The sequence below is a fragment of the Acinonyx jubatus genome, chromosome D1 (assembly GCF_027475565.1).
Source record: "Acinonyx jubatus isolate Ajub_Pintada_27869175 chromosome D1, VMU_Ajub_asm_v1.0, whole genome shotgun sequence".
Taxonomy (NCBI): domain Eukaryota; kingdom Metazoa; phylum Chordata; class Mammalia; order Carnivora; family Felidae; genus Acinonyx; species Acinonyx jubatus.
In genome coordinates this window covers 46,673,111-46,683,082 of record NC_069390.1, presented here as the reverse complement: position 1 = coordinate 46,683,082, position 9,972 = coordinate 46,673,111, and the positions used below count along the sequence as shown (strand labels likewise).

Here is a 9,972-nt window from a genome sequence, read left to right as displayed (position 1 = left end):
AATGGAATAGAATAGAAACCCCAGAACTAGACCCACAAACGTATGGCCAACTCATCTTTGACAAAACAGGAAAGAATATCCAATGGAAAAAAAAGACAGTTTCTTTAACAAATGGTGCTGGGAGAACTGGACAGCAACATGCAGAAGGTTGAAACTAGACCACTTTCTCACACCATTCACAAAAACAAACTCAAAATGGATAAAGGACCTGAATGTGAGACCATCAAAACCCTAGAGGAGAAAGCAGGAAAAGACCTCTCTGACCTCAGCCGTAGCAATTTCTTACTTGACACATCCCCAAAGGCAAGGGAATTAATAGCAAAAATGAACTATTGGGACCTCATGAAAATAAAAAGCTTCTGCACAGCAAAGGAAACAATCAACAAAACTAAAAGGCAACCAACGGAATGGGAAAAGATATTTGCAAATGACATATCGGACAAAGGGCTAGTATCCAAAATCTATAAAGAGCTCACCAAACTCCACACCCGAAAACAAATAACCCAGTGAAGAAATGGGAAGAAAACATGAATAGATACTTCTCTAAAGAAGACAGCCAGATGGCCAACAGGCACATGAAAAGATGCTCAACGCCACTCCTCATCAGGGAAATACAAATCAAAACCACACTCAGATATCACCTCACGCCAGTCAGAGTGGCCAAAATGAACAAATCAGGAGACTATAGATGCTGGAGAGGATGTGGAGAAACAGGAACCCTCTTGCACTGTTGGTGGGAATGCAAACTGGTGCAGCTGCTGTGGAAAACAGTGTGGAGGTTCCTGAAAAAATTAAAAATAGACCTACCCTATGACCCAGCAGTAGCACTGCTAGGAATTTACCCAAGGGATACAGGAGTACTGATGCATAGGGGCACTTGCACCCCAATGTTTATAGCAGCACTCTCAACAATAGCCAAATTATGGAAAGAGCCTAAATGTCCATCAACTGATGAATGGATAAAGAAATTGTGGTTTATATACACAATGGAGTACTACGTGGCAATGAGAAAGAATGAAATATGGCCCTGTAGCAACGTGGATGGAACTGGAGAGTGTGATGCTAAGTGAAATTAGCCATACAGAGAAAGACAGGTACCATATGTTTTCACTCTTACGTGGATCCTGAGAAATTTAACAGAAACCCATGGGGGAGGAGAAGGAAAAAAAAAAAAGAGGTTAGAGTGGGAGAGAGACAAAGCATAAGAGACTCTTAAAACCTGAGAACAAACTGAGGGTTGATGGGGGGTGGGAGGGAGGGGAGGGTGGGTGGTGGGTATTGAAGAAGGCATCTTTTGGGATGAGCGCTGGGTGTTGTATGGAAACCAATTTGACAATAAATTTCATATTTTAAAAAAATAAATAAAATAAATAAAGTAGGATTCTGAGGGAAAAAAATAAAAAGAAATAAAAAGAAAAAAAAGAGGAAAAAAAGAAAAAAAGAAAAAGAAAAAGCACCATAAAAGTAACAGAGTGGAGGATGAATAAGAAGCAGAGAACACAGTGAATAAGCAGGTTGTTAGATTAAAACTAGTCCCAAATAGGGGCCCCTGGGTGGCTCAATCGGTTAAGCATCTGACTTTGTCTCAGGTCATGATCTCGTGGTTCGTGGGTTTGAGCCCTACGTTGGGCTCTGTGCTGACAGCTTAGAGCCTCAAGCCTGCTTCAGATTCTCTGTCTCCTTCTCTCTCTGCCACTCCTCCACCCACATTCCCTCTCTCTCTTCCTCTTTCTCTCAAAAATAAACATTTTGTAAAAAATTTAAATAAAATACAATACAAAAAAAATAAAACCAGTGCCAGATAATAAGATCCTAAACTGAAAATGTTCACAAAACATTTCAGAGGTAAAATCAGTAAGACTTGGTTGGATAAGAGATGAGAATGAAAAAATAAGAGATGACACAAAATGTTACCTTATAGATTTAATCACTAAATGAGTGGTGGAATTGTTCGTGGATATGGGGGAAGCAGGCAACAGGGACAGGCTTGGGAACAGCTGATACTTTTGTGTTGAACATATCACATTTGAGCTGTCCTGGAGACAAACCTATGGAAGTGTCCAGTTGGCACTTGAAAGATATGGAAGAAATTCCCAACTGCCTGGAGTTGGAGAAGTGTTTGGGCAAAGTCCTGGAATCAATGTTGGCACTTGCACTGAGACCACAAGGTGTTCACTGAAGGAACAGGATGTTGAAAGAGGGAAAAAAGAGAAGGCTGGCATTCTAGGCAGAGGATCAAGCCTGTATAAAGGCACAAAGCTATGATGTAATCAGAGAAAAGCAAGTAATTGAATGTGGTTGATGGAAGGGAAGACGATATATTGTGGCTTCCCTACATGACATTTTCCCACAATCCGTGGCACTGGTCATAGACCGATAATTTCTATGGGTAAAGGAGTGTTTGTATGGAAGTGACATAGTGTTACTTTGTGAATAAATCAGCAAATTCTTTTTTTTTTTCAACATTTATTTATTTTTGGGACAGAAAGAGACAGAGCATGAACGTGGGAGGGGCAGAGAGAGAGGGAGACACAGAATCGGAAACAGGCTCCAGGCTCTGAGCCATCAGCCCAGAGCCCAACGCGGGGCTCGAACACACGGACCGCGAGATCATGACCTGGCTGAAGTCGGACGCTTAATCGACTGCGCCACCCAGGAGCCCCAATCAGCAAATTCTTAAAAGTAGACTCTTGGGATCCTTGATGTTCCTTTATGAACTCAACTGTTGGTCCATTTCTGGCATTAATGGATACTTCCTTCTCTTATGGTCCTTCTGCTATAAAAGTCAGAATATGTCTAGTTAATCACAGAAGTAAGAAATGCCGTATCATTCTTCCTTTTAAAAATATAGTGGGGGTGCCTGGGTGGCTCAGTTGGTTAAGCGTCTGACTTTAGCTCAGGTCATGATCTCCCAGTCCGTGAGTTCAAGCCCCACATCAGGCCCTGTGCTGACAGCTCACAGTCTGGAGCCTGCTTCAGATTCTGTCTCCCTATCTCTCTGCCCCTCCCCTGCTCATGCTCTGTCTCTCTCACTCTCAAAATGAATAAGTGTCAAAAATTTTTTAAAAAAATAAAAATATAGTGTATTTGTCAGTACAGACTGGGTTAGATTGCAGGAACAAAAACGCCCAAAATATCAGTGGCTTATACAACAAAGGTGTATTTTTCACCCATGCTACGCGTCCACCAAGGGTCAACCAGGAGCCCTGCTCCTGTGTTGTCACTGCCATCCTTATACTGGGATCCAGACTGATGGGGCACCTGTACCATTGATCCTTGTGCCCATGGCACAGAGGAAAAGAGAACAAGGTGAAGCATACACTGGCCCTTAAAGCTTCCACCTGGAAATGACATATGTCACTTCTGCTCACATTTTCTTGGCCAAAGTAAGTTGCACAGCCAAGCCTGGCATCCAGAGGCAGTGGGAAAGTATAACCCTCCCCCAGGCACATTCCAGATCTCACTGAACAGCAACACAGTCTATGACATACCACACTCATCTGGCTAGCTTGTTCAAAGTCTCTGATAGTGTTTCACCTAGACTACAACAATTCTTCTTTTATGTAGATACCTCCTTCAGGAAAGGAAATAATAGAGATTATATTTTCATATATGCATCTCTTTAGACCTTGGCATCAGATTACCAGTGACCTTCACATTCCCAGACAAGAACATCCCAAGTTTATGCCTGTCCTCCCTGCACTGTGGTCTTTCCAAAAGTCGTAATTATCTTGGAGATGCCCCCAACCCTGGACTAAGAATGGAGCCAAGAATCATCTGCTTCTGCTTCTACTCTGGCTTTTGTCTGCATAAAGAAAAAAGAAAACCTGGCACAGACCCTGTATTCACTATCGGAGGCATTTTTAGAACAAATGTCACCTATTGGTCTGCTGCTGGGTTGGGGATTTCTTGCTATGACTGCAGATAACTTGTTTGCCTTTCAAGTGTCTAGTCTGATGCAGTCAACTCATCCTGGTACCAAGCAGGAACAATAATTATTATTCCTATGCAGCTCTGCAATTAACCGGCTTTTCCTGAGTGAATGTCCGCAGGAGCTTCATTGAACAGAACTGTAAACAGATGCCACAGAGTCCTGCCTCCACCACCCCAGTTCACCAGTGAGAGGAGTCAGGCCAGGAGCGATAGGCTATGAGACATTCAAATGCCTCAAAGATTGATTGATTGATTGATTATTTATTTATTTATTTATTTATTTATAAATGTTAGGTCTAACATTATTTAGGAAACCAAATTTTATTGTCTCCGTTCTGCTTCCTGGAACAGAGCTTTCTAGGTAACAAATTCCTGCCCCTTAATCGTACACAACCCCACCAAGCCAGGCATCTGCAATGGGCTATTTTCCTGTTTACTGACTAGTAGACATGAATTACTCTCTATTTGCTTTAACTGTAAGTGGTAAGAGCCTGTCAAACTCAGGTACCCTGGCAAAGACAGACAGCAGAGTCCCTGTTGTTACCCCTGCCCAAATCTCTGACCTCTCAAGATACCAGGCAGGCAGGTGGCTGGCTATTTACCGGGCACTTCCTATACGCCAGACATTGTGTGAAGCACTTTGCATGGGTTATCTCATTTAACCCTCAAGGCAACCCCATTGGGAGGTCCTATGATTACCCTATTTTACAGAGGAGAAAAGCGAGATTTAGAAAATGTTAAAGAAAAACTCTAAAGAGTAGGTGGCATATGCACTGAGTCTTAGAGGATAATTAGGAACTAGCCAGAGGTTTAAAGAGAGGAAGGCCACCCAAGCAAACTGAGCAGCACAGAAAAAGACACGAAATGAGGGGGGCGCCTGGGTGGCTCAGTTGCTTGGGCATCCAACTTTAGCTCAGGTCATGATCTCACAGTCTGTGGGTTCGAGCCCTGCATTGGGCTCTGTGCTGACAGCTCAGAGCCTGGAGCCTGCTTCGGATTCTGTGTCTCCCTCTCTCTGTCCCTTCTCCTCTCATGCCTCTGTCTCTCTGTCTCTCTCTCTCTCTCAAAAGTAAATGAACATTAAACAAAAATTAAAAAAAAGACATGAAATGAGGAAGAATACTGTGTTTTCAGGGAAGAGTACAAACCAGAATGACTGGAACACAAGGTGCTTGGGTAGAATTGTCTATAAATACAGAGAAGGTTATCCAGGGCCAAATTATGAAAGGACTCAAAGGTTATGCTGAAGAATGCTCAAACGCCTTTACTTTAGGGACTGGTCAAGCAACAGAGGAGGGAATTGGGCTAGTATAAAATGGTAAAGAGTGGTAAGGACTGTGGCAAACTGGAAGCCATACTCCTTTCAGATGGAAAGGCATTAAAATTCTTTCTTGTTTTTAAGTGTGAGTTGAATTTGGCCCTTGGGGCATGAGCTTGCAAACTCTACTAGGCAGTGAGAAACTCACAAAGGGATTCATCCGGGAATGACACAGTTGGATCTCTTATCTTGAGGAGCTCCCTCTGACAAGAGTGTGGGTGACAGGCTCTGTGGGGGGCAAGACTGAGAACAAGAGAAAAGGTGCAGAAGAGCAGCAGGAGATGATGGTAGGTGAGCCCTGGGGGGTGGCAGTAGGTAGAAAAAGGTAAAGGATCCAAGACGGAAATATTAAGGAGGAAGAAACTTGGCAGTACTTGAAGGCAAACAGGATGTGAGGGAGGAAACGCACGGGGCTTTCAAAGATAACCATGTTTCTGGTGCAGCACAGGGGACAAAGACTGGTGATAAACCCAGGGGGTGGGGGAGTGGAAGATAATGAGAGTCATTTCAGACAAGCTGACGGGCAAAGCTTTGATGTCTCTGCCACCAAGAGGCTCACAGGGTTGGTAGGGGTCTTGGCCAAGACTCCTTGCTATTTCCATGGCTGGATGGCTGATGGGCCTACCCATACCATGCTCGTCAGTCCCTGCAGGGATAGCTTCTCCTGGATTGTAGGGGCACCCACAGTTCCAGGAGGCCCTAAGACTGCTGCCTGCCCCACTGCTGCACCAGGATACCTACAGGCGGACACATGCGCTGGTCAGATACCAGGTGTGATGGTGAATTTTACGTATCAAGTTGATTAGACCATGGTACCCAGATATCTGCTCAAACATTATTCTGGATGTGTCTGTGAGGATGGTTTTGAACGGTAGACGAGCAAGACAGATTGCCCTCCCCATTGTGGGTGGCCGTCATCCAGTGAGTTGAACAAAAAGGCCGACTCTCCCACAGGTTACAGGGAACTCCTCCCACTTGACTGTTCTAGCTGGGACATCAGTCTTTCCTGGCTTTGGACTGGAACTGAAACGTTGACTCTTCCTGGCCCTCAAGCCTGCTGGGATTTGGACTGAAACTACGTCACCAGCTCTCCTGGGTCTCCAGCTTGCTGACTGGATCTGGGGATTTCTTAGCCTCCGTAATCATGCGAGCCAACTCCTTATAAAAAAAATCTTTCTTTCTATATATATATAGATATAGATATATATCTATATGTATATCTATATCTATATATATATAGATATATATATATCTATCGATAGATATATATCTATAGATATATATCTATATCTATATCTATACATCTATATATATCCTGTTGGTTCTGTTTCTCTGGAGAACCCTGACAAATACAAATACACCAGGTCAAAAATACACCAGCATAGCTCCATGAACAGACTACTGTGTCTGGTTCTCTGAATGGGTCTGGTTCTCTCACACACATGGAAAATGTCCTCAGCAGGATAATGTAAAGCAAGGTCAGGAGAGGGAGTTCCCCACAGTGCTGGTGGCTTTTCACAGCAAATTTATTTAAACCTCACAAGAGGCTAAAGAGACAGTCATGAATATCCGTGCTTTATTGGCAAGAAAACAGGCCCACGCTTTGACCTGGGTCACACAGCTAGCCCAGATGGAAATGTAAATCAATCCTCTTGTGTCTCAGTGCCCCCTACTCTGCCTGCCTGGCTAAGTCCCTCCTCTAAGGACAGGAGAAGAGTCATTGGTGCAGAGAGGATGGACCTAATCATACCCTGAAAACTCTGGTGAGTGTAGTCCAGTCCCAACGTCCACAGGTGTTGACCCTTGAGGAGAAGTGAGCAGCTGAGTGTGGGCTCACTGAGGGATGAGATCTGATGTGTAGAAGGTTCCTCCAACACAGGCACTACTGAGCCACACCAGCCTGGGATACCTCCCAGAACTAGCCTCTCTGGAAGGAGCCCAGCCTGCCCTTAGGCTTGGTATCTCTGTCATCCTAGAGGCCCTGGTTCCAAAACACGTGCCTCCTGTCCCAGAACTGGCTGGGCAACCAGGGCACAGAGTTGTCAGCTTTGCCCCCCGTTTGTGCTGAGCAAATCAATCTAAGTCATCCAGGAAGGGATTTAGCTGTGGGCTAAACTTACGGATGAGGGCAGCAATCTCCTCTAACAGCTTGACCTGTTCTGACTAAACATGATCCGCATGTGTCTCTGTGTGAGAGAGAGTATGTGTGTGTAAGAGTACGTGTGTATGTGAGAGGGCATATGTATGAAAGACTGCGTGTGTGTGAGAGACTGTATACAGGTGTGCGTCTGTATATGAGTGTGTATGTATGTGTAAGTGTGAGTGTGTTTGCTATGTGTCTAATCATGTATCTGTAAGAGTATGTATGTGAGAGAATGCGTATATATGAGAGAGTATGTGTGTGTCTGTGTGAGTGTATGTGAGTGTGTATGCGGGAGAGTGTGTGTTTGAGAGCATGTTTGTGCGTGTCTGTGTGTGAGAGTGTCTTCTATGTGTCTAAATGCGTGTGTGACTGCACATGGGTGTGTGCTTGTGTATGAGCATGTGTGTAACTCTTCTTGGTTTTCACACCCAATGTGGATTCTTCTACAGAAACGTTCCTGCACCTTCCAGAAGATCTTCTGAGTCCAGCCCTTGGCATTACGGGACTCTTGGGCAGGGCAGCTGGGAAATGGCTCAGGTGCCCAGCTCTACTAAATCCCACTGGCGTGGCTTTTCCTGGAGCCGAGGCCATCATCACTCTCCAGGCTGGTGGGCCGGGCCTGCACCACCCCTCCTGGCACAGACTCATTCCCATGCACAGGCTTGCAATGCCCCTCAGAGCAAGGCAGGGCAGCCAGAGAGGAGAAGGCTGGAGAGATCAAATTCCAGTCCTAACATGGGCAGGGAGGGGAATTAGCTCCCTGTCATCTTTAACACACACTCCATAACTTAAGGCAAGTTTTAAATGAAGTAGACAAATGCCTTCCCTCCACTGTAAACAGGAAGGCAGTTTTCTTCCCTGGCTGCTGACAGGGCCTTATCTCCACCTCCCGGAGAGGCCTCAAGGGGTGGGCTGTCTCAGCAATATCTGGGCAATGTGAACTGAACCCACATCCAAACACCACTCTGAGCACACGCACTCAACATGCTAATGGGCAACACAGGCCCATTAGCTTTGCTATCCAGAGTGCCTTTTGCAGTTAACCCTTCTGGAAGCCAACCCGATAAAAAACAGGTGTGCTGCAGGCACCCTACTGAGGAAAAGGAGAGGCAGACGATGGACCAGTGGTGGAGATGTCCCAGGCCACACAGAGCTGGGTTTGAGACAGAGCTGCTGACCACCATTCTGTGCTGCCTACCACCTGCACTAAACCGCCTGTGGGAACCGTTCGCAACCCAGGGCCACGCTGGTCAGCTGTGCCAGCCCATGGAGAGCACGAGAGCTCTTGTCAACCAATACTACAGGTCGAGGGTCCACTGGATGCTGGCTGGAAGCTCAGCCTAGCGCTGCCAGCTCCAAGTTCCCAGCAAAAGCCCCGGTGGGAGCAATGATGTGGAAGGGGGCAGAGCCAGGGAGGTGAGGCCAAGTGGCAGAGAGGTTAAGAGCGCTTCTGGGGCCTTGGGAAGTGAGGGCAGGGACAATGCACTCACTGAGGACAGCATCATGATGTCCATATCCACCCCCCAGCTGCACATACTCTGAGAACATGTCTGGGCTTCCTCTCATACATAGGCCCTTGCCTGAGGCTTCCCACTGTACCTCTCACACCTCCTGAGCACCTGCTAGGGCAGAAAGAGGAAAACAGTACACGGGTATTTGTCTCAAGTATCTATAAGCCTATAGTTTTGTCTCAAGTATGTATAAACCTAAAGACCAGGGAGGCTGCAAGCCAATCACAGATGCTCATGAGTAACTGAGGCAGCACCGTGCATGTGCTTTGAGCAAACCCTGCAGGAAGCCCCACCTAAAGGGCTCTGAGAGTCCTGCTCGGCATCATGACCATGCGGGAGAGGCTTGGAAATCATGCTGGCTGTGCCACCACTGCCCAACCCCCCTCGTCCCGCCCCAGCCCTGAATGCCCTTGCAGGAAGAAGCTCCCGCCAGCCTGTGCACACCTGCACAGGGGTGTGTGTAAATGCAATCATAACGCTGCTGCCTCCTTTGCTCACCCAAAATTTGCACTCCCTCCCAAGATCCTGCTCTCCACCCTTGTCTGCCAGGCTCTGTGCCCAGGCAGGAGGCCCCTGCCTGTGGCATCATTCAGCCTCCCTTGGTAGAGCTTAGCCAATGGGAGGCATCAGCATGTCAGAGAGTAGAAGGAGAGTGGTCAGATTTCTTCCCCTCCTGAAGTACTTCAGGGTCACCTCTCTGACTACAGCTCCTACAAGGCAGCATCACTTCCAAGGCCCTGGTCACACTACTTCTCCTCCTGTCCCATCAGCCTTAGGTACGGAAGAGCTTCCTCTCATCATGAGTGTCGACGTGTCACCATGCCCTGCTCGCACTTTAAACTCTGTCCTTACCTCCTCATTAAGGCCTCTGCATGTGAACCACTGGGGTAAGTCCTGCTTTGCGTCAGGTCCCTTCTGATAGGCATGAATGTGTGTGTGTCTACATGTATGCATGCACATGGAGGGGGGTACAGGCAGGGTATATACACATCCAGCTGTGTGTGCACATCCTGACATACACATATGACACAGCTTTCCTCTGAACTTCCACGATTGATGGAAGGAAG

The 9,972-nt window shown here is 46.5% G+C and overlaps 1 protein-coding gene across 3 annotated transcripts in view; it reads right to left on the bottom strand.

Moving 5' to 3' along the window:
- The window catches only part of GALNT18 (polypeptide N-acetylgalactosaminyltransferase 18), a 351,336-nt gene that overhangs the window by 253,370 nt on the left and 87,994 nt on the right, over positions 1–9,972 (bottom strand). The gene's annotated exons all lie outside the window — the stretch shown is intronic.